Genomic DNA, 25,062 nt, shown 5'->3' with positions numbered 1-25,062 from the left:
AGTTCCTGTTTATAGTAACAAAGCATGATGGGAGGTGTAGTGCCAACATTTAGAACGTGTACAGAAAAACAAATGGAAATAAAGTTAATAGGTAAAAAAAAACAACAACAACCCATAATTAGGGTTCATCCACAGACTTAAATTGTTTTGAATACAGAATATGAAATCACAGTCATGATGGGTTTTCTTGGTAAATGTTCATCAAAACTGTCTGAGAAGATGTAACTGACATTCCAGGTGCCGTTTCTCCTCAGTCTAACATGGTAGGAAAATAATAACACATTGTTTGTGTGCAAGGACAGCTTGTAAAAAATGTCTTGTAACCATGTGCTTTGCTGTCCCAGCGGTGACTTTAAATAACTGGTCTGCAAACACGTCCTGTCTGTTGCCTCGTGTTCCTTCGTCTGGCAGCTGCCCTGCTGTCCCATCCTTGGTGGTGGCGGCAGCGTGTCGTGGAAACGGGGACTGTTGTTTAAATCACAGGAACAAGCAAATGGTTTCCCAGACTAATAGTAATCACACATATCCTAACAACTACTGTTGTTGCTGATGAATTGTAATTAATTGGGCCGTGCGGTGTGGATGTAAACACACAGTGAGACACATGAGCAGACACACTTAACACTCCTATTTATAGGTGCAGATTGTGTAAGCTTGCTTCTAACAACAGGGCCTTAGCACTTTGTCAGTATCAAACTGAGAAAAGTGGATTATTTTTACTTTCATGCACTCATGTACACACACATTAACACTCACACAAGCATATTGCACCCCTACTTCTTCTTGGCAAAGGTGTGTGTCCTAACAGGTCCCACGGCATACAAAAATGTTAATGCTATTTTTGACCATCTGCTCTAAAAGGAGGGCATTTTTGAGTCATAGACGCTGTGGTGTGAGGCTGTGCCCATGATGTGGCTGGTGTGTGAAGGGAGAAAGAGAAGGTGAGGTGGGGAGAGAGAGCGAGAGAGAAGGTGAAGGGGGGAGAGAGAGAGCAAGAGAGAGAGAGAGGGGTCGCTTGTTGGGCAAACACCCAAAAGCCCAGCATCCTTTGTGACACCACGGATGTATGCACTAATATGTGTCACATTAAATAGCGTTAGGATGATGAGGGGCCAGGGGTTGGTGGTTGGGGGACGACAACAACAACAACAACACATCTTGGATGAAGAACAAAAGAAGGCTGTCTTGTGCAAAACATGGTCAGTGAGATGAAATAGTCTGGAGGTCAGAAGTGTTTCAACAAAAGTAGGTGTCTCATTCCAGGGTGTGTGTGTGTGTGTGTGTGCATGTGCGTGTGTGTGTGTGTGTGGTAGGAATGCGAAACCTAATCTGGGCTGGCTGGAGAGGAGGTTTTTTTTGGGGGGGGTCACACTTTTGGAGAACCTCTCACACAGTTTATTACCTTTTTGTTTGTGCGTGCGTCTGTGCTTGTGTGTGCCTTGACTTGTTAGGCTTGTTATTTTGTGAACATCCAAAATGTTTCTTTAAAACTACAACTTCGCACTAAATATTTCACACTCCAACTCAATAAGAAGCACCACGTTAAACCAGAAAGTTTAAATGCTAACTTCCTTAGCATGAGCTACAGGTGAAATGCTCAATTTACCTGTTGAGTTATGTTCCAATTTCATAAAAAGAATACGTTGAGTCATCACGGCCGTGTGATGAGCTCCTCTTGTGCTTTTCTTGTGTGTGTGTGTTTTGTGACTCACATTGCTTCTTGATAAACAAACTGCTACTACCAGACAAGACGGTACGGCGCGAGCTCATTCAGGCTAAAAATATCCGCTACAGCAGAACCGTTGTTTATTACGGATCAAGCTGTTTCATGCGGGTCTGCCAAGGTTTTTATTTCTTGATTCTGGTACAGTAACTTGTCGTGCTTTTTCTTTTTTTCCGAGTTACAAACATTCAGAAATTCTTCATTCTTATTTTGCGGCAGATTTATTGATTTTTAAGGCTACAATCAAGTTTTTTAGGATTATAGTAGCATAGCATAATCAAAGGTTCAAAAGCATCCATCCTCAAAATACAAATTATCTCACGCTGTTGACCTCTGTACTCGGAAGAGGGGGTCAAATGGTACATTTTAGGTTTCGGGTGCTGCAGTCAGCCACCACATAATTCAAGTAACAAAGCGGGTATTAAGGCCTTGTCACTTCCTTCTGTGTCTCTTTTTAATCTTTTGGCATCAGCTGATCTGGAGGAACAAATTGAAAAAGCAAATTTCCTCACGGCTGCATCCTCTATGTCCCTCTTTGTGTGGAATCGGCACACACTTCCTCCGGACCAAAGGAGGTGGAGACCATCATGTGAGCTGTAATTATATTTATGTTGGATCCCATTCAATCTGTCACAGTAAATTTGGTCTGTCGTGTCGTATTGTAAATCATTACTCTGGATTAAATGCTAGTTATGAAGTCAAAGGGAAAGATTTCCGGTGGTGGTGGTGGGGGGTGGGGTGTTTGTCCTAGTGATCGCTGTATTTGTTTGTTTTTGACAGGTTAGCAGCAACGACATTAGCTGTACATTGTTTAGTTGATATTTCCAATAAATTCTAATTGGGAAGAGAATGGGTGTCACCGGCGTTGGCTTTGAAGAGAACCCTCTTTCAAAAGAACAGGCAGTCTTCCAAGAGTGGAAGAATGCTTGTGTGTGTGTGTGTGTGTGTGTGTGTGTGTGTGTGTGTGTGTGTGTGTGTGTGTTTCAAGAGCCATCAGCTACTTTTTTTCTGCTGTTGTTGTTTTCTTATTTGTCTCGGATCAAAGACAGCGATGGAAAGTTTGACTCACACTCTGCCAAGTGGATTTTCTAAAATAAGTACTACACGAAAAAAAAGGAAAAGAACCCCCCCCCCCCCGATCTCTTTTTGATTTATTTCAATCAGCTGCTCTTCATTTATCTAAAATAGTGATTGAACACGGGTGGGTGGGTGGGAGGGGTGTAATGCACAAATTTTATTCATAAATATCCTAATGATTGAGTTCAGTCCCTCGTTCATTAGCGAGCGGCACGAATCGTTACACCCTCCAAAAATCTACAAAGATTAGTTCAGACTGAATGAACTTTTCATGCTTGCGTTGCTCTCAGACAACAGGATGATTGTTAGGCTTCAGTTTAGCCTCATGAATTTTTTTGGCAGGGAAAAATCAACTCATGGCGGTGAGTTGTCATACATGCTTTCTGCCACCTTGAGCACAAAGACTCATGCAAGTTGTACAGTTGCTTCGTTTGTATACAAAATAGCTTGTTGGGGAGAAACTCTGAATGTCGTATTTGTACTCGACTCACATTTTCTCTCTCTCTCTCGTTCTGTCTGCCTCTTTTCTTTTTTCTGTCTCCTTCCGAATAAAGCCTCAAAAATTCTCCCTAATGTTCACTTCTTCAAAATCACATTTCAGCCTTATTTATGCTAATGTCTATACCTGAAGACATAATTTCATCCTTAATCTTTTATAGACGCTCTAACTTGCTATATATTATGGATTTTAGCATGCCAGGAGTTCTAAGAGGCAAAGTATGAATTATTTGTGTTATTACTTTTGCTGCTGATATGAAATGTTTTGCATAATAAACAGCCAAGACAACAAGTGAAAAATTAATGAGCAATATTTTGCAATGCTATAGTCTATGCTGTTTACGGAAGGTTTTTTTTTTTTTTTAAAGCATGTTTCTTTTTTATGAATTGGTAGCAAACTGTTGGTTTTGTTTTGTTTTTTTCCGTTTGTTTGTTTTTCCCCCCCTAATCTGCACCATTTGTATTCTCATGTTAATGTAATCAATAAAAGTCTCACTTACGTGGTAAAATATTAAGAATAATGAACGCAAGACTGTGAGGCTCATCACAGTAGAATAGGATATTGGATGGGAGTAGTCTACACTTAGCTGAACGCCCAAAGCTTCTTGTTTAATATTTAGCTCCTGTCAGTTAAAATCAAAAAGTTCCTCACTTTCTCTAAAGCTTGGAGAGAAAGGGGGTGGTGGTGGTGGTGGTGGTGGTGGTGGTGGTGGAGACTGCTTCACGGGTGAAAGCCCTTGCACATGAATATTTAATGGTTGCATTTTAACCAGAGTCATAAAATCCAAGAGGATGTGGCTGAAAAGAGAGCAGTGAGGAGTGTGCAAAGTAGGCGACATTGTTTCTTTATAGTCTTGAGCTGAATGCCTGAAAGTCATGTTAAGCCTTTTTTTTTTTTTTTTTCATGGCTGCGCAGTGAATCAAATATGTGGATTGTGTGAGACTAATTTAAAGGCCGGATCACATTTAGCGACGTGTTGCGGCCTGTTTTTGCAGGGTAAGCAGCTTGTTCTACAGCAGGGTGAAGAAATCCTGGACCTTAAAGGGCTAAATTGAAAATGTTTCATTTTGACACTTCCTCAATGCACTCAGGAAAATGGATTTGATGCATTTAATTCATTTCACCGATTGGCCGGACTCAGAGGCAACGTTTATTCAATGCATATCAATTCCAGCTTAATTGAGCCAAGGAAAACCAGAACATCTCTGGATATTCAATATGCAATCCCTCCTGCACCTTTTTTTAAAAATTCTGGTCCGCCCTTCCGCTGAGCCAGACTTGCAGACGGACACTGAGCTGATAGTTAAGTTGATAAAGCTTCATATTTGTGCTTTAGCAGCAGCGTTCTTTCCCTGTATGTGTGCTTCCCTTCACGGAGGGTATCATTTGTCATCCAATATTGAATCATGTTAAATGTACTCATAAAATGCAATCACTTTACTCAGCCCTTCTATTATGTTTAATATTGCTTTGTGGAAAAGGTCAGCTGGCAGTGGATCAGCAACACAGATAATTCAGCTGCTTTTTCCCCCTCTTTTTCTAACTCCAGAAAATCATCAGCCGCACTGGTAGTTAATGGCAGCAGCAAAGGTTAAGCAGCAGCTTCTGTTTGTCTTTTCTCTCTCTTTAGATATTCTTAATGCAGCGTTGAGAGTGTGTGGTTGGCAGGTTGCAGATAAACCACAGTGGATGCCCTTAAGGGAAACACAATAAAATGTTTCCCCTTGCACTGAAAGGTCCAAAGTGCAGTTGTCCACTCTTGCACGGCAACAATGAGGCGGTTGTGCAAACGGAGCCATCAGCGGCGCTGGCAAGCCTGACAAACCAGCTTATCAGGAGGTATGGTGCGCTGAGCAGTGGCGGTGTGGGGAGTGTGCACAACTTTATGTTGTGTTCACTGGAACACAACACTTCTCAGTTGATGTGGAAGCTTGTTGAGGCTGTAGAGACACAGCTGCAGTGTGTTCTATCAACAGCTCCTTTGTGGTCACATTTTATTGACAGCTCAGATTGTGAATATATATTTTACCAGCCTCTAACCAACTCATTAAAAGAATATGCTATTGAAAATCTATCTTTTGTTTGTCTTTGAATCCCCCTTCTATCATAACTTCATGTTGTAATACAGTTGGAATCAATTTCAACATTTTTTCACTAAGTTGATGTAAGACTAAATGCTTATGCTACCGCAATACAATTCCACTGAATGCTGCTAAGTAGCGTTTACAATGAAGTGAGCACTTATAGCAAATGATTTGATATCAAGAGCCCTTTGAAAAGAGTTCTAAATCATCCAGGAGATACAGAGGATTCTGTTAGAGAATGTATCCTCCATTGCAGTCATTACATTTCACACAATAACTGAACGCTGCACACAAGGACCAGAAGGAGGATGGAGGCACAGTGGCTGTACCGCAGCAGCGATGGTTTGGGTTGTAACGGCCGTGATCTACGTCTTGCTGTACATAACCATCATTGCTAGTCTGCATTCGCTTAACAACTCTGAATGAACCATTTCTGATGTTCATATATCGTTGCCCTCTCAAGATAATCGCTGGAAATGTTTGGGTTTTTTTTTCAAGTTTTTCAGAAAACAGAAAAAACTGTGGACAAAACTTCATAAGGAGTTGATTTAGGCCCAAAAAAATGTCAGAAAATAACAGAAGAAGGTAATGACATGTTATTGTGTTCGTTCTTTTAGTTATAGCACGGCAATCTGGCTTCAATTGCAGGACAAGATAACAGGATCTGGGATTGATCAACTCAGGTGTGTAGCGGCTTTAGCAGGCCCTGCGACGGACAAGGTTCTCTGTGCAGGTTCCGTTGGTTCCGCTCTGGAATTTAACCTGGAAGTGGAGTCGGTGGCGAGGGTGAAAACAACACTTCTGGACAGTTTTCTCTGCTATCAGGTCACTAAACTCAGACGCAGGCGTTCACTTGGAGTGAGATTTTGAACAGTAGTTCCTTAACATGATAAATCTGAAATGGCAAAAGCTCAACGTGTCGCTATTTATAGGAATTAGGCGATCATAATAACACGTTCTTGGTGTGTAAAAACTGCACATGCCAACACATTTTGTGCAAGTCTTACGCGAGAGAAACTGATTTCAAGCACTGCAGTTTATACACGTGTGTATGTATATGTATATATATGTGTGTGTGTGTGCGTGTGTGTTTGTATGTGTACAAAATTCCATCTGAAAGTTGTTTGAGGTGTTGAAGGAATGTATTGTGTGCTCAGAGAGTTTGCTCTCTTGCAAAATAGTCTGTAGTGCTTTCACTGCATTTCCTTTGGGACACAACACTTGGAAAAGAAAAGAAGTCTCAAGGTGCCTCTGTTCGGCTTTAGATGTGACTCTGGGTTGGTAAATATTTAGAGAGCAAACATTTTGATACCAGCAGGGATTATAGCAGAGAGAAACATGTTTTTCTAAGAATCTAAATGTCAGCATATTGCAAGGCATAATGCTACACGTTTTTTTTCCCCCCCTCTATTTTAATGCCACTTTCCAAAAACAGTAGTTTTTTTCTATTTAAATCCCTCAGAGGATTGTTTTTCCATCTTATTTTAGTGTTGCTCGCCCAGTAAAAAAAAAAAAATCATCCAGGCCATCAGCAGCGGTTGCCCACAAACAACCAGCATATTTGTTTTGCTGCTTCACCTTGTTGGCTTTGTAGAGGCAAGGTGCCAAAGGTGGATGTTAAACATGTCAAGTGCTACATGCCTCATTTACTTGGTCACTGAATATTCATGGACCTTGATGGTGGTGTCAGCCTTCAGCCAGCCAGATTTCAACCTCTACACAGTAATGAAAGCTCATGATCTTCCAACATGCAACTCCTTCCATCCTCGTGTCTTCTAAGAGATCCCCTTTCACGTCGCATTTTCATCTGTTTTCAAATAAGGTGATGAGTTCGCCTCGAGCTGACAGTCGCTTCCTGTTCCAATTTGCGTGGCGTGCAAGGGGATCTCTGTCTGCTTCTCGCTCTTAGGCGCGCTGGGACGAGTCAGTGAAGCCACCCTGCAAAGAGGAAAAGGAAGGAAGGATGGAAGGAAGGCGGGAAGGGAAGGGAGGGGAGGGAAGAGAGCGGGTATAACCCTGTGTTTTGCAGTCATGCCCATTTACTCCCCTTGACACCTCCAGGGACACGCTCTGACCTCTGCAGGGATCTTGCTCCCTCTTTACTCTCACTCATGCGTTTCCTCTCTGCTCTGAGGAAACCGCACCAAATTCCTTGTGCATTACAAGAGCTTTCGGGAGGCCCCCGTCGCCGCTCGGCCTCGTCTAGACTGCCGTGACTGTTGTTTGGCAGTATCGCGGAGCTGCGGTGTGGGGTCAGACTCACTTAACATGGCAGCGGAGATTGCAGTGGTTGTCTCATTAAATCTATGTTTCCTGTGTTAACATAAAAAGCTCATGCTCTTTGTTGTTCCTCACCTCAGATGAAAGGCCCAGACGTGTGTGACACCATAGTTTATGCTCTAAATAAATAAGTTTTAGGGTGTTCAAATGAGATTTGAGCAGAGGTGGAATGAGAAATACGATATTTTAGTTAAGGGAAAGGAGAAATACTCTTACAAATACGACTGTAAGCTGTAAATATATTGCCATGTTGTCCCCCAGCTGATACAGAGCAACATTAGTACCCATTCGGAGTGTAAATTCAATATCCGTATAAAAATGTTGATTAGAACAATAAAAGTAAAGCAAATAAACAATTCAGCAGAATGTTTATTCTCTCTCCTCTGCTTTTTTTCTCCCAAATCTGCCAGAGAAAATGTTAACAAGCTGCTCCTTTTGAAGTAAGGAACCACAAAGCAAGTTTGAAGCATTTACATGTGTACAAATTACACTGCCATAACACTCCTTGGCAATAGTCTTGTTTCATTTAATTATCACACATATTTTAAACAAACTTTCAGCTGCAGAGGAGGCCACAGCCAGTTATTTAGCTCACTTGTTGCCTGTTAGCTTGTTTTGCTACCGCAGTGTCCGCAGTCCATCTGAAATCTGCGGCGAAAGTTCAGTGTTTTCACGGTCCTCATGGCAGACATCACGGGGGTGGACCGCAGGAAATGAAGCACACTTCTACGGGCCACAAATATCCATATCTGGAAATGAGGCGTTCCATTTATTTGAGTAAATAAATTCCATTACTTTCCGACCCGCTTTGGGAGAAGAGGAGCAGAATGAGCCTGTATTCTTACTGCCGCAGAGGAAAATACATTTTCTGTCGTTGATTAGTATTGATTTGTCAAGCCGAATTGAACTCTTGAATGGAAGGTGCAGCAAAAAAAAGAAAAGAAAATTCCTCCTTCTAGTTTCCCAAATCCATCACCATTGCACGAACAATTGCGCGAGTGGCTTTCTGAGTGTGGAAACAAAGTGACACGTTTTCTTTGTTGGTTTCAAAAAAAAAAAAAAAGGAAGAATTTTCTAGCCTAAGTGTTTTACTTCTTAATGAGAGTGGGGGAAAGCTGACCCACCGAGTAACTGTTACAAACATAGCTGTAGGGGAGCTGAGTGTTACCCCCCCCCCCTTTTTTTTTTCAATGTGGCAGTTCATAGGGGGGAAAAAAAGCTCACCGCACCTGTGGTTTGTATAGACATGAATCTTTTTCCCGGACAAAATGAGGAATTTGCTGCAGCTTGGAAAGGGTCCTCCCCCCCGTGGTGCACGAATGACACGGTCTGCTGTGCTGCTTCTGCTGGTTGGTGTTGGATGGAAGTGTAATAATGAAATGGGGAAAAGTTTCAGGGCTGTGCACGCAAGCACGCAGACAGTAATTGGAGATTGCCATTGAAGAACGGCGCACGAAATGCTTTCAGTTCCGTTCCTTGGGGAGATGGGTCGCATAGTTTGATGATGTTTGCTGTTAACCCTGAGCGAGACCGGATCCTGCTCACGTCTGGGTGCAGAGGTCAGTAGCTTCCGTGTAATGCGCATATTTTATTTTTTCACCATAAAAGTCCCATCGGTCATTAATATTTCAGTTTAATTCAATCTCTACCGTTGAGGTGTTTTAGAAAAATAAGGACACACGCAGACACATACACACAAGATCCAGCACAAATAGGTTCTGACATCCTATTTTTAATGTATGAGGCCTGAGTGTCGCGTGTTAAGTGATTGGCAGGTTACAGATTGCTCAGGATCCCCCCCAAAATGTGTGTGTGTGTGTTTGAGGGGAGGGGGCTGTTGATCATTTTGAGAGCAGGTGTTAGAGGCTCATTTTGAGCTTCCTTTAATTAAGACTTCAAGATTGTGGTTCTTTAGCCACTTCAAGTCAGATTTTGACAGCGGAGGATCGGAGTGTTTTTCAGTGGAAAGCGGATGAATGATTGATAAGAGAAGCAAAGCTGCTTCAAGTCCTGCTCCGAGGACATTAATAATGAAGAGCACTCTGAGCGCTTCAGTGTCATATGGAAGACAAGAGATTTCATCACCTCCTGTGTTTAATGTGACTGCTTTATTTTTTTAGTATTTTATCTGTAACACGCACGTTGTTGTTGTTGTTTATTAATCCCTTCATGATATAGTTACATTCATTGTATTACAGATGGCTAAAACTACATTCTTCTTCCAATTCAGATGTGTTCAGCTCCTGCCCAATTTAACTCCACAAGGTTGAACTCAAGTTGTTGCTCAACGCTTGACTGGTCACTTGCGTGTCAGAGGTGCCAAAACACTATATGACATGTTGGAAAAAGGAAAAAAAAAAAAAGGAAGACGAGATGTTTTTGTGGCAGTGTTGCGATGCTGCTGCGGCGTAAACTGCTCTTTTGCGTGTGTCTGTGTCTGTGTGTGAGTGTGTGTCAGGCTCCATATCATCCTGCCATTGTTCAAGCCCAGAAATCTGCTCATACTCCCATTGTTCTACGCTCAGATCCTTGGCGTGTTCTGCCCAGTACCTCTGCACTTTGTCATGCTTGCGAAATTGAGTGCCATCGCATAGCAGGTGACGGCGTTGATAAGAGGTTGCCTTCTGCGATAACAGTCGAGAAGTTTCAGCAACATTCCTTCAAATGAATGCAATTGTTGTCTCTCTAGCTCTCTCTCTCTCTCTCGCTCTCTCTCTCTCTCTCTCTCTCTCTCTCTCTCTCTCTCTGTAGCCCGCTCTTGACAGTAAAGGGAGTCAAAGAAAGTGGATCAAAGTAATTTCTCCCTCCTCCCCCCTCCGTCTAAATGGAGCAGCATGTTGACATGGTCCCAGTCACAAGCTCCGTCGTTTGTGGAGGACGAGAGCGGTGGAGGATTCCTCCGGCACTCAGGGGAAAACATTCTGTCGGTAAAAGACACCCTGACATTTGTTTTCCTAACTGGCTTCATGTGTGATCACTGAGGAACGACTCCGTGGGTTTTCTGTACAGTGGTGGTGATTCAGGCTTTTATATATGAGCTGAATGCTTGTGCCTTTTTCATGTGGTTTTACCTTGTGAGGTGTAACTTTAAAGCTTTTCCTTTGGTGCTCCATCTCCTCAGGCCGCTGCATTCAACGGTGGCAGGTAACCTTTAGTTCAGACAGAGTACCCTTCTTAGCCTTGGCACTACTCCCACTTCTGGTCAGGAAGTGCTTTTTTTGCATCTGTATGTGCATTAAATCCAGCAGAAGTATATTTGATGCCATGAAAAGAAAGAACAAAAAAAAGTGCATTTAATGTGTTTGAATGCCCACTGGAGTTAAATCCAACATTCAGGTTTGTAAAAACATTTTTTTTTTTTTCCATGCTGACTATGTGAGGTTACTGGCAGTTGGAGCACTTCCAGTGAGTCTTTGAAAAAACATCAGTATAGAAGATGAGCAAAAGCACGAGAAAATCTCTGGTTCTTTGATTAAAAAGTGAGCATTAAAACACCAAAGGAGCATTTCACAAAATAATAATAAAAAAAAAAAAAACACACAAACAAACAACCGCTAGTTTTTTTGGCAAGCCGATTCTTTTCCAAACACTTAATTTAGAACCTCAATTTTGGATTAATTCAGAACTCGTGACCAACAATTCTCATCTCGGCAAACGGCTAGATATGGAACACATGTCTTTGAAGCTGCTTCAACTTTGGGCTTTCCTGTTTCTAGTCCAACCCAATTTACTGGATATGGCGTTAAACTGTCAATGCATATTATTTTTAACCTTTGGACTGATCCTTTGGCTTTAGAACTCTCACTGGGCGTTCCTTGCTGCGCCAAGAACGTTACTCCACCAAAGACCAGTTTGACTGGTGTGATGGCACATTCTCTCAGCCCTGGCATGGTCAGAGGAAGTGGGATTCAACATGGTACAGAACTTGGACTTGACATAATCTGGATGCTCAACAGACAAAAAGGATAAATTCCAATCTTACGACGCTGCGAGGAAAATAATCAAGCAGGGATCCTGCAGTTTTGGAGTCTAATTTGAGATCCGTCTATGGAAGGCAACAAAGCACTGGGGACCCCCACAGAGCACTCAGAAATGTCAGTCTACTTAGGGCTCGGTTCTACTGGCTCACTTCGGCTCGTCTCAGGTCGGTTTGGCCCCGTTTCCACTGGCCCAACACGGTACTAAATTTCACCGTTTTGGTCCCTGTTCCACTGGGGTTCCAAGCAAGCCGAGCTGGGACTAAAATGTGACATAAACACATAGTGGGGTGCTGATTGGTTAACTTACCCGCTTGCGTTGTCTACTTTGTATCAGTGCTCGTGGAAATGCACCCGTACCGAGCCGCACTGACCCGACTCCACCCAACCCGAGCCCTCGTGAGCCAATGAAAACACGTGATAATATCAGGACCCAACTGATATCTACAGAATGGGACGACTATATAAACTCCATTTTTGCTTAATTTGTTTTGCAGATGATATTAATATCTGTAAGAACTGGCTAGCAGGCTAATCAGTTATAAAAGAGGAGCATATTGGTTATCAGTCACAAATCCTTTACCATGCATCCCTCAGCTCATTACCAGTGGTGAAGCTGCAAGAGTACAAACTGGTCACCTTGTGGTACAGTGCTGACAATTCAGTGATGATGTAAGTGTCATCTGGAGCAATGTGAGCTTGGGTGCACCCAAGAAGGACCATATAACGCGCACTCTTCAACTACCATCATCTACCTTTTGACTGAGTTCTTCATTTGTTCTTGATTGATAATGCGCGTGTAAGAACATATGGCTCTGGTGTCTGAAATGACCTGCCAGCTTCCGAAGTTTCGCTCTAATAACCCACCAGACATTTCTCAGCTGGCCGTTGCCTTCGCTTTGACACATGAAGAGGCGAGCGGATGAGAATCACCTGTCTGCGCTGAGCCTCTGGAAACAGAAGCCATCTCCTCTCAAGGCGGCAGGTTGTCACCACTGCTATTAAGACTAATAGTAGCAGCCTGTGATAAGCGCAGTTAGCTGAATTCATGACCCGAGTGGTCCGAGCAGCCAGATCATTTCCACTTGTGTGTTTTTGTGCTGATGCGTTAAATTTTTATCCTGTCCAGGAAATGTGTATGCTAGTGGGACACCAGAGAGTGCCAGGAGAGTAAAATAGAAAAAGAATGATGGAGCCTTGGGTGAAATATCGATCCTGCCACTGCAGTAACACAGTTAAATTTATATATATATATATATATATATATATATATATATATATACATATACATATACACACACATATACATATATATATATATATTTATATATATGTATATGTGTGTATACAGTATATATATATATGTGTGTGTATATATGTGTGTGTGTGTATACAGTATATATATGTGTGTGTATATATATATATATATATATATATATATATATATATAAAATATGTATGTGTGTGTGTGTACTTTACAGATGTTTGTCACTCTTTTTTTGTCATATTTTCTCTTCAGCTGGTGTTTATACTCGAGCAAAATCCCTTTAAAATGGCACATTACATTTACAACAGGACTATTTCCATGAGTAGCACAGGAAGAAACAGCCAAGTTGAGTTGTAAGAGTGACATGAAAGGTTTCAAGTCATCCAGATTCCAAACTTATACATATTTTTCCACTTAACCACACCTTACAGAGTTGTAGTTTTATTACCCTCATCTCTGCCATTTCAGTGATTTATGAGGCTCAACGGATTATAAAATAGAATCCTTTGCAAGAGTCTCTTTTGCACCGTCATTGCATTTAAAGACCTGCAAATGCAAATTAGTAACACTTTAAAACAAACTGATTTTGCTTATGAAGACATTTGTGTACTTGGCAAAACAACAGCGACATTTGAATGCTTGTTGCAGAAATGACTCGCAGGGACAGGACTGAAAGAACCTGTCTTGAAGTATAAGGGATGATTTATTGACTGTTTTATTTCTTTCTGCCTTGAAAACAATTTTTCAAGTGTCTTTTCTTGGATTCATATAAAAAGAAATCCGCCACATTGACAGAAAAAAAACAACAACCTGTGTTTAAGATAAGGCTGTGCTTTAGCGGTTCCCTCTTGCTCCGCTCGTTCTCCCCCACCATGCCTCCCTATAAAACCAGACATTTGTAGAGCATCAGATATGTGTTCCCCCTCCTTCTCTACCGTCACATGGTTAGCATTAGCCGATTTTCTTGGAGATCACCAGAGGATCCCATCGGAGCACTCATACTCTTCCCTCTCATTCACTCAGCGTAGAGTGGCCCCGCTTAATGCATTGTAATGGTTGACTATTATTTATGCCGGGGATAAACAAAGAGAAGCGAGGAATTGATGGAGTAATCCACTCTCGCAGTCATTAGGCATTGAGATGGAGGAGCTGCTGGTGGGAGCAGGCTTCTCCTTGTGCCTCTCGAGTCAAGCAGCTAATGGAAATGGGACTCATTAAGACACCTTATACTCCGACGCACCCAAGATCATGAGCAATTGCTAATTGATTGTCGTTAGCGCTCTCGCAATGAGATGCTCTGCCTGTTTTCTCATTTGTTATCAACGGCTTTGTTTTCTTCTTTCTCTCTCCACCACCACCGCCACCAGTCTCCTTCGCCTCATTATTGATGTTGCTGTTTTTCTTTCTCATCTGCCTTTTTTTGTTTTGCCTCAAGAGCCATCTTAACATCGAATCAATTACAATCCTGAGGAACCTCATTTAGACACATCAGGACGTATAAAATCTATAGAATTTTTATAATTAGTAGGTAGCAATGTTTAAAAATCCATATTCTAGGCCCATTAATTCCAGTACGAGACACATGCTGAGGGACTGGTATGTCGAGCGGATGGAGAAAATGTGCTTCAGCCAGCATGGTCATGGTTGAAAGGCAGGTCTCCCTGTGATGCTTCACTTATTGGCTTTGGAAATTCCTTCCCCTTTTCCTCTGGAACCAGCAGATTGTGTTCATCTCAGCCTTTAATCATTTTCCCCTCCCAATAGTAATGTGTGTGTCTCTCTCTCTCTCTCTCTCTCTCTCTCTCTCTCTGTATCCTCTGTGTATGTGCCCCCTCCTCTCTCATTGCTATTTCTTTTTCCTTATTACAAGAGGGAGGAAGAAAGGGAGGGGGGATGGAGAAAGAGGGCTGAAAATGCAAATGTGTGTGTGTGTGTGTGTGTGTGTCTGTGTCTGTGTGTGGTTCATTCTTGTGACAGATCAGCCCTCATTACACACACTTCTCCTTTGCAAATGTCTCAAGAAGATCTCTGTCTTGCTTGCCGACATTATGAAGTCTTGTAAACCCTTGCAGACAAGCAGGTGACCAAAGGATGATCTCTGGCTGCAGGGCACGAGATTTGTTTTGCAGATGAAACCGGTCAGAGTACAAGGAGGATGGGGGGGGGGGGGGGGGGGGGGTTTGCATCATTTCAAGTCTGTGGTCATTCGGTGTAGCATTTCTTTGCCTTAACGCTCCACTAGCAGCCTCCGTCTCCGTAGCTTCCTCGTGGGAGTTTCTACCACCTTCTTGCTCTGATAGACTGGAGACAAAGAAAGAAAAATACAAGCTCCCTATCTTGGCTTGTTCTCACTTTTGACACCAGATAGGGGAGGAGGAGAAATAATATTGAAGCCATAAATTCTTGTAAGACTCTCATTAGCATCAGCTCGACACTTTTAACCTGGAAAACTATGTGTTGAAAAGTGAAATTCTGGTTTCATAAGACTTATTCAGAAGAGTTTCATAACATTTTTCCTGTCAGATTTACTGTCGCTAACTTGTGTGCGGCTCTTTAGTAACCTTTTATTTTTCATTGTCGACCACAAGAAACAAACATGGGAACTCTATAAAATGTTCCAAATTGTCTATTGTGACTTCCTATAACTTTGACCTGTGAAACGATGTTATAACCAACCCCTCCAAGGCTTCTTTTCATTTCTAAATACAGTAGTGTGTTAATTTGGCTAAACTCTGAGTGTGCTGACATCCTGTGTGGCTTATTTGTTGTGCAGTTGGGACTTCTTGGCTGTTGCTCTGATACCATCATAATAGGTGAATATAACTTTTAGTAGTCCGCCATATTACATTGTCATTTTGAAAATAACTACAGCCTCTGTGAGATGGGATGCTCGTCTCTGTACTTTGGCTTTTCATCTTTCAAATCTTTAATTGATTGTCATTTCTACATTTGCTCTCCCTGCTTTGAGCATCTTAGCATGGTTGCGTTTTGAAAAAGCAGAGGTCTTGTTGTTGATCTTGTGTTTGTTGCGTGCACAGAGATCAGGAATCAGCCCAAAGGAGGCATCGTGACTTCTGTGCAAAGGTAACGGCATGTTAAAGCGGAGCGCTGCTGACGAGGTGAATCGAAGTTCAGAGGTGTCAAAGAGTTGTTTTTACTGACAAGATGGGGTGATTAAAACTGTTTGTCTTCTCACGTTTGTCTTCTTTTTGTCTGTTTTTTTAAACACTGCTTCATATCTGTCAAAAAGCCAGTGGTTAACAAGACAAAAGCTGTCGGGTTTTTTTTTGTTTTTGTTTTTTGTTCATTAATTTACCCGAAGAAATGTATTTACGTAGTTGATTGATTCTTTTTTTCAGCGAGGCTAAAAGCTTCCCCGCTCCTTTTTCCTTTCAATTTGTTCACACGCTTCGTCTCCATGTTTATTGTATTTACCAGTTTAAATGCAAATGAGGGAATAATGAGGCGTCTAGGTGGACAGACGGCCTATGGTCTCAGGGGCTTTTACCACAGCGATGAGGGCAGAGCCAGGTGAGACTTTTTCCCTGGGTGTCCCTCACCTGTCTTTGTCCAAGCCCTCTGGGTGGCGTCCAACTCCAGAACACGTCTGCAGGTTTCATAGCCACTTTCCACAATATGACTACCCTTCAGTCAGCCAGTAAAACCTGAACTTACTAAGGAGGAATGAGCCTGTCCAGCCCTGCTGGCGGCAGCAACAGTGGGGATTTTGACTCCATGAGGACCCAATTAAACCTGGGAGGGCCTCTCTGAAGGATAATAACAATGATAAATGCACCTCTGTTGCCAGCTTAAAAGAGGCAGAGAAAATTTTGTGTGTGTGCATGTGTGTGCTGGCCTGTCTTAACATAATTTACTCCCAGCTTCTGTTTTTGCAGTATCAGGAGGTTTAAAATCTCATCTTGTGAAGTATTTCTTTCCTGGAGAAAGCATGGTGTCATCTTTCAAACATTTCGATGAGTTTGCTTCATGCAGCATCAACCTCTTCCTGCATATGCATCGAATTGGCTTGAGATGTAGTGACTCCGCTGCCAAAAGCAGTATTTGCAAATTGCACCCATGAATAACACAGATATGTGCGCTGAATGTGTTGTTGTGCGATTTGATTTTCTTTAGATTAAATGATCGATTTAAACACCTAAAAAAAAATAAAATAAAGGTCCGTATCAACAATTAATGATTTTGATAAAAAGCCAAATAATAGACAATGAAAATGCTTATAAATTGTTTGGCCAGTGGACAAAAGAAGCTATCTGAAAATACATATTTGAGCTTCTTTTGTTGTTGTTTTTCATCTATTCCATTAACACGTCAGTATTGAAAATCTCTTTTTTTACATTTCTCAGAGGGGAAAAAAAAGGAATTAAAAAAAACACCTTTTTTATCTTATAACACAGTCTCTCAATAATTGAGAAATGTTGGAGTTAATGTATTTTTCTCTGTCAGGTGGCAATTTAGAGAAAAACTCCTTTAATTAGATAACAAGCTTCTGTATTTCAGATTTACACTTTTCCAGCAGTTTATCAATTACTGCTTGTGGTTTCATACTGCCAGTCAGTCTTTGTCTGGCGCTGGAGCCTCCTCCACACTGTGCTGCAGAACCGTGTTATTGTACTTAAACAAATCAATTCTGTTGCAGTTGAGCTTTTTTTTTCCCCCTCCATCCCCTGTCATTATGAACTGTTTGCAGTGCAGAGCACATTGATTTTTCACAGCCCTGGAAAAGCTGTTGATGAATAGCACAGAGGTATCTGGGGAGAATCTGGCTTGAAAAAGGAGGCACCCAGCGCCAGCTCCTCCTCCTCCTCCTTCTCCTCTCGACCCATTGAGCCCCCAGCGCTCCTCCACTTTCTCTTTTCAGAAAGCGACACCTCCAACAGGGGACCAATGCTGCCTGAAAAATCTTCCAATGATAGAGAAAAAAAAAGATTTAGGGAAAAAAAAGTGCAAGGCACAACAGACCGCCTTCTTACTCCTGAATGTGAAGATACAGCTTGTGGTTAGATGGTTTATATATGTATGTGTGTGTATATATATATATATATATATGGAGAGAGAGGGAGAGAGAGAGAGAGAGAGAGAGAGAGAGAGAGATGTAGCCGTGTCCTGTCAACCAGAGCATGATCTGAGGAGAAGGCTGAGCTGATGTAGTCGGGGATAAAAATTAGAAGAATTCTTTGGCGCGTAGAAGAAAATGATATTCCTAACAGAATGTAGACTCTAAGGTATTGTCTTTTCTTTTCTTCTATCACTCCATTCAGCCCCTTGAAATTCCATAGTTCAACATTTGAGGAGTGAACAACAAGCTTGGTGTCCTCCAACTTCTCTTTTCCTTTTGACTGTGAAAATGAGCACGGCGTTCTTTTCGATAAAAGGTTCAAGGAAACAAAGGAAAGGGCAAAAAAAATTGTGTTTACACTCCAATCTATAGCTATTACCTTAAATTTAACCTTTAATTCAGACAGCGGCAAACTCTCACCCCCTAAAAAGAACAGAATAATTGCTTTTAAAGCCCACTTTTGTAGAAATCTCATGGAGCTCATTGAGTCCCCCACTTGGTTATTAATTTGTTACAAAATAGCAGAAAAATAAATAGATAAATAAATGATAGAATCCAGCCCATTATGCTAGTAATTATAACTTCTCGTAATGATTAATTCAGTCAGTAAATTAAAAATGCCAGCGTTCAGTTGCATGGGCAAACAAATAAAACAGGACTATTAAGCATGCTTCCCCTGCAAGATAGATATAATTTACTGTTTATTTTATGTTATGATTTAAAGAGCGTTTAGTGCTCCATTATATTCTGGTTGTATAATGTCAGCATCTATTGCTTATGAGCTTTCTCACACACAAATGTAATAACCTTTTGCATTTCACCAGTATGGTCATTTTCAGGGGTCTGAATGTCACACAAACACACGCACACACACACACACACACACACACACACACACACACACACACGTGCGCGCTCCCACTCGGGCTAAGTGCTAAGCTATATAGTAAAGGCCCCTCATAATAGGCTTATCTGTCATTTGGGAGTGAATGGTGAGCTGTGGTGTATGTGACACAGCGGTGAACTTACTCAGTCGTGGATGTTTATGACACCGCACTTATGTGAAGTATCGGCCGCTCTTTTGATTCATCCTGCAGGGGCACCAGAGAGTTTACCTGGACGAAGAAGGAGGTTGTTGTGTGAGGTGCAGATGAAAGCCTAAATCTTGATTGGGCTTGATTTTTATAACAAATGTTATAATTTGGTGTTGAGAGCAATGATTGATGTACCTTTTTTTTTTTTTTTAATTCTTTCTGTTATCAGGGGCAGAAGAAGCGAGGCGCTGGAGTGTTTCTCCTCCCGGTGTGTGAATGGGTGGGGGGGTCTTTGGTGGTGAAGTATCAAGGATTCAAGTCAACACAGGTGAGTAATTTCTTTATTTATGTTGCGACCTCTAGAACTCAGCAGGCGTCGGGGGGGGGGCGTACATTTAGTTTCAAAGTCATGCTGAAATGTGGAATTCGTGTTGTTGCTGTTGAAGGAACTGTAGTTGCAGGTTGTTGTAGACCAACATCCAGTGTGCCAGCAGCTGTGTTTTAGGACTGAAGTGCCAACAAATACTGAATTCATTGCTTCATTAAATTATTATCTGATAATCACATTCATTACATTTGTCCTCTACGCTCACTCAGCATCAGCAGTCTGGCTGTATAATGAGAAAGGAAAAGTCTCGTGTAGAACCAGAAGCTGTAGAACAGTGAAGGAATACGAAATTAACTACCATATCTCAACCCGGCTGTTTAAAAGGACAACATTTAGCAGTAAAATCAAATGATTTTAAGGTAAACTTTGCCCTAGTGTCAAAAAAGAGGAAGCTATTTGATATTAGCTCTTTTTTTGTGTGTAAATAACCATGCTACATAGCTAGCATGTTTCAGGCTTGTTAATGCGCTAGCTAGTGCTCAACAGCTGTAGTTTCATAAAAAAAAAAGTGGGCAAACAATGTTGTTGTACTACTGGTTTCCATTTATATGAGCAAATTTTAAGTGAAGTTCGGAAATGTCTACAAAAATGGAAGAAGATTAAAAAACGAATAAGGTTTGTTTCCATCAACTGCTATGGAGCGAATAGGCTAATCGTTTGGCTAAGATGGCAGTACAGGCATCGCCACGCAGAGTAGAAGAGGAAGAGCTATTCTTGGACATTTACAGACATCCTCTTGTGAAAAACTGTGGACAGGCCTTGAGACAGAACTCTCAGTTTGGCGATTTGTATTTTTTTGAAATGTTAGTTAAAGATTTGTCACATTGGAGCTTGATAAATTGACAATATCCACCTCTCATTATTCAACAATAGCCTCCAGCTTTATTGAATATTTACAAAATTTACACAGCCATCAACCATATCTAATGTAATACTTCTAATTGTGTGTCAAAATGTGTTGTTAGAAATTTCACTACTTTAAGTTTTTTCCCTTAAGCAGTGCAAAGTAAACGGCTGAAGTCAATAAAACACGAGCAGTTCTATTAAAATGACTTGGACATATTTTGACCGTGGCTCTGTAGTTGTATTGTTTAGCTGATGGAAATGCAAGAATTGCTTATTTGTGTGCAATAATTATAACTTGAGAGCAAAAATTGTCTGTTTTATTTCGTATTTCCCCTAGGCTCATTACAGAGGTACCTAATTCCACCTGGGAACTTGCTTCTCTGCAATTAATTCTAGAAAAGACAACTTAAAATCAGCCCCCACCTCTTCGCACCCACCACTTTGTCCTCCTCCCCCTGAAAACAAATATCAGCCTCCCTTCTCACTGCAGTGATTTAAAGACTACAGCTTTGTTTGCTCGGACATGCTCTGCCCTCCACCGTGCTGTTACTGAGTGTCGTGGGTAAACATGCGATGGCAGCAGCTTGTGTGTGTCCAGCGTCGGCTCACCTCAGCAAGCATGTTGATTTCATCAGGAGTTCCTGGGGCGCCCTGATGTGCTGAGGTGTTGCGTCTGTTTATGTTTTCACTAACATTAAGTCCATATGCAGTCTGGCAAACATGCAGACATATGATGTCACGAAATACACTCATTACCAGCGAGCTCACGCTGTTAGCAACTCAGTATACATTGCGCTAAAAATGAGTATTATACAATACATCTATGGCTTCGTGGATTAGGATTTGGGACATCCAGCACACACACACACACACACACACACACACACGCACACGCACACACTAGATAAGAGTTAATCTTGATTAAAGCAGTGAGAATGCAGAGAAATACAGTGCCCTGACAAACATCTGCCCGCCACACAGCTGAGTGGGATAAACCAAAGTGATTATTGTGAAAATGTCAGGCGAGCTAGATGGTGAGAGTGAGTGAAAAAAGAGGGGAGGGATATGACATGAACAGGGACATGACATGAGTGCTTCACAGTCTCTCTCTCTCTCTCTCTCTCTCTCTCTCTCTCTCTCTCTCTTACTCTCAATGACAGATTTCTCCTCTGTCGATACAAGGTTGCCTTCGAGGAGGGAAAATCTAGTCAGTGTTTTTTGATGGAAAGGCTGCAGTCAGAAGAAATAGCTGCAGTCCTGAATAGAGAAGTTTGATTTCTGAGGTCGATGGCAAGTGCTGTCTCCAGAAAATGAAATGTGTAGGGCTGTAGCAATTGATTCTTATGTTATTTTTTTGACTGTAAATGTCAGAAAGTAGTGAAAATATTCAAAGATAAACAGAGCGCAGGTGGCAGAAAACATTCAAGGAATTTAATCAGTGACTGTTTTAATCTTGCGAGATTCATTATGTTGACATGGAAAATAAAGACAATGGTCTGAAAATGCTTTGTTCACCACGGCGTCTTATTCAAACAAGTTTAACCTTAATAAACTCATCATCAGAGTAAGTCGTTATCGGATTAAGACGTGGAACCTGGGTGTAGGTAGATTGTAACGTGGACGAGAGTCCTCTTCTGTGGCATGCAATCAGGAATATATTGATGGGATATTCTATAAGAAACTAACGTACACATCTTAATCCAAATATGGTCAATAGTCCCATTATTAGTTGGGATTGGATGTGGATTATGTGCAATATTTTGTTATGATTGGTTGAGCACAGGCTGCTTTGATCATACAAAGACTGCATTTGAGTCCAAGACAAATTTCCCTGCGAAGACATGAAAGTATATTGTATCGGATCGGATCGGATCGGATCGTATCGTATTGTATCGTTTGTATTATTTCATCTGTGTATTATAAACATGGTCACTGATGGTCAGCGTTACTGGGGAGGGTTTTTTCTGTCAATCAACATCTATAAATGTATATTTTCAGTACTAAGTCCATGGGGCACACAGTTCCATTCAAGCGGTTTAATGTCTGAAGGTTTCCAGGTTGCTCTGTGTCTCTGTGGCACCAGCGTAAGCTCTAATGAATAATTGCTTTCCTCTGTGAAATGTGAGGGTGCAGACATTCTGTTAACTTCGCTAAAGGAAAAAGGAGAGAAGAGAGAAAAAAAATCCCCTTCCTGTCAGTGGTCTCTCTCTTTCTCTCCGCTCTTGTGAGATCTGGAACTGATAAGTGAGGCCTCTAGTAACTGAACAGGAAGGATAGAGGGTCTGGCCTCCAAGCCCCTGCCTCTGCAGACATGCCCACCTCCGTTGTGCAAACAAAGACAGCAGAGGTTTCCACCATACTTCAGGTTTCAAAACAATCAAGCCTATTAAAAGGCTTATTATTAGGGTTTAACTCTTACTCAGAAGAGATTCTGTGAGTATTACAAAAGAAGGTGTTTCAGTAACATAGAGCAGGGCAGAATTGACAGCAGTCTCAACACAATCGCAGTCACTCTGTTCCTCTAGCCAGTGTCGAATCAAGTACTTGATAATGCAAGCTCACGGCTGACAAATTCTTAACCTGATAAGCCTTGTGGGGCTCCGACTGTTATTTCGGCCGTCAGCATCTTTGCTTTTTGCAGCTGTTGGTGACCATATTTGGGCGAGACTTTGCAGCTGGAAAGGAATGAGGTGTGAGCTGTTTGAGAAACAGACACATCGCCATGGCAGCGACTTGTCAATCATCAGGCCTCAAAGCATACCCTGTTTTGAAATGCCGCTGGATTGAAGAAGACTTGAAAGTAGAGACCATGAACTTGTTGGGAAAATGTTTACTGAATTGATAATCAAGTAAGTCATAAATAAATCAGATTCTATACAATCTGAATTCTGTTGGCAATCAGTGAAGTCACCCCCTGCTGGCCATTGGAAGAATTTACCTATAAAACACTTACACATTGGCTTCAGCCTATCTTTTAAACAGTCGTTGATCTCACATTGTTATATTTGTTATGTGAGAATTACCTAAATTGGACTAAATGTATTTCTGTTGTAAAAATAAGTTGTAAGCTACTTTAATAGACCCAAGTGCAAGTAGAGTGGACAGGATAATCTGTAAAGTACTTTGAATTGCTAAAGCGAAAAAAAAAATCCTTATTAGAAAGAATAAGTGAATTGGTGTCATACTTGTTTTTATGATTATTATTTTTTTAATAGTGGTTGCAGCAAAGTGACGGTATGTCAGGACATTTTTTTTTTGTCTGCTGTTACATTTTATTCCTGCAGGAAACTGGTTAAACATGCCTAATATGACGTGACAATCCCAGTGCAGCTCCCATGTAGAGTGATGGGTTTCTTTAGCTATCGTAACCATCAGTAATCTCCAGTGTAGGATTTCGCTTCATTTGAACTCCCCTACAATCTAAGAGAGAAGTAAACTCTATCTTTACAAAACAGTAATGGAAGTGCAGCCCTGCCACATGCTGCAGATATGGCAGTCGTATTAGCAATATGCATTCTGGTGCGCCAGGAAAAATGTTCCATAAAAAAAAAATGACTCAACTGGATAGTAATTGCATTTGTGATCTTGTAAAATTTCAAATGTGAAAAATTAAAAAAAACAAAAGCACAAAGACTGAATGTTTGTGTCAGCTTGGCAGAAATGATCCAGACTCCAACATTCATTCATTTGATCCCCGTTCTTGTTTTCCTCACCGTAGTTTTAGTAGAAACGGAGTCGTATGAATTTCAGGGTGTGACGTCGATGTTCTCGGGTTGGTGTTCCTTCCACGAGAAAGCACAAGATAACACACCGGGGTGACAGATAAATTATTAGCCCATTAGTCACCGTAGAGAGAAAGAGGTGGATGAACATGGCATCCATCAAGAAAGCACCTCCTTTTTCTCTAGATAGCCTCCCCCTTAACTGCAGCCCAAGAATCTTGTAAGTCTCTCCTACTGATGTAGGAGCCGGAGGGGGTCAGGGAGCAGAGTCGGAGCTATCACGGCGTGCTCTGCTGCTGCTGTTGCTGATGACCCAGCTGCTTGTCCTAGAACAATGCAGCATAACACAGTCAGTGTACCAGACTAAAAATAGACACCGAGTCATCCCCACCTTCCCACCTCTGTTTGCATCCCAAACCAGGCGATAGTGACACGCCGGAACACGTTTGATTGACAGGGTTACTCGGGACATATGTTCTCCACAGCCTGCTCCGGTGGCTTAGTTGCTGTACAACAGGAGGAAACCATTAAACCACAATTGGCTCTGAAATTAACTTCCACGCTGTTCTGTGACCCTGTTGAATCTCCGAGCTCTCTTTACATCTCGTGTCTCTGGCTCCTCTTGAACAAAGAAAAAAAGTATTGAACATAAGAACTCGCGCTCGGCGCCTTTGATACATAATTAAAACTGATATCCCTTTGACATTCCATCCATGGATAACTTGTCAGTTTCCTGCTCGTGATGAATAGCCTGAATAAGCTACACATCACAAGGCAACAAATTAATCAATGGCTAATATGTTTTAAGAACCCTGGGCATTGAGATGTGCTTGGTTTCGTGAAATACGAGCACATTAACAAACGTCTCTTCTGCCTAATGCTGCTATATTATTGCATCCCTCTTTGTCAGCGAAAGCAATTACTGTGGTCTCATTAGGTCGCTACATTCTTGTTGAAGAATATAAGCAAGACCCATCCAGTTTGAATTGACTCTGCAGCTTCTGCTAAATGTGCTGTTTGTAATATGTGTGAAGAAAGCTAATGAAATTAGCTTGTGTGTGTGTATGAAGCTAGAGGTGATTAGCTTA

The 25,062-nt window shown here is 41.6% G+C and overlaps 1 protein-coding gene across 5 annotated transcripts in view; it reads left to right on the top strand.

Moving 5' to 3' along the window:
- The window catches only part of LOC147239749 (zinc finger MIZ domain-containing protein 1-like), a 112,931-nt gene that overhangs the window by 14,157 nt on the left and 73,712 nt on the right, over window positions 1-25,062 (top strand). For 4 of the 5 annotated variants that reach the window (XR_015111511.1, XM_086195421.1, XM_086195418.1 and 1 more), the window contains exon 2: window positions 19,248-19,346. The gene's annotated coding sequence lies outside the window, so the exon portion shown is untranslated. Of the gene's footprint in view, window positions 1-10,574; window positions 10,591-19,247; window positions 19,347-25,062 lie in introns of those variants that run through there. The other variant, XM_086195420.1, reaches the window with a different exon arrangement.

This window comes from Aulostomus chinensis, chromosome 23 (assembly GCF_037954235.1).
Source record: "Aulostomus chinensis isolate RoL2024-O1b breed Wild chromosome 23, RoL_Achi_v1.0, whole genome shotgun sequence".
NCBI classification, from domain to species: Eukaryota; Metazoa; Chordata; class Actinopteri; order Syngnathiformes; family Aulostomidae; genus Aulostomus; species Aulostomus chinensis.
Note: the sequence above shows the minus strand (reverse complement) of the source record. Positions and strands in the feature narration are given on the sequence as shown.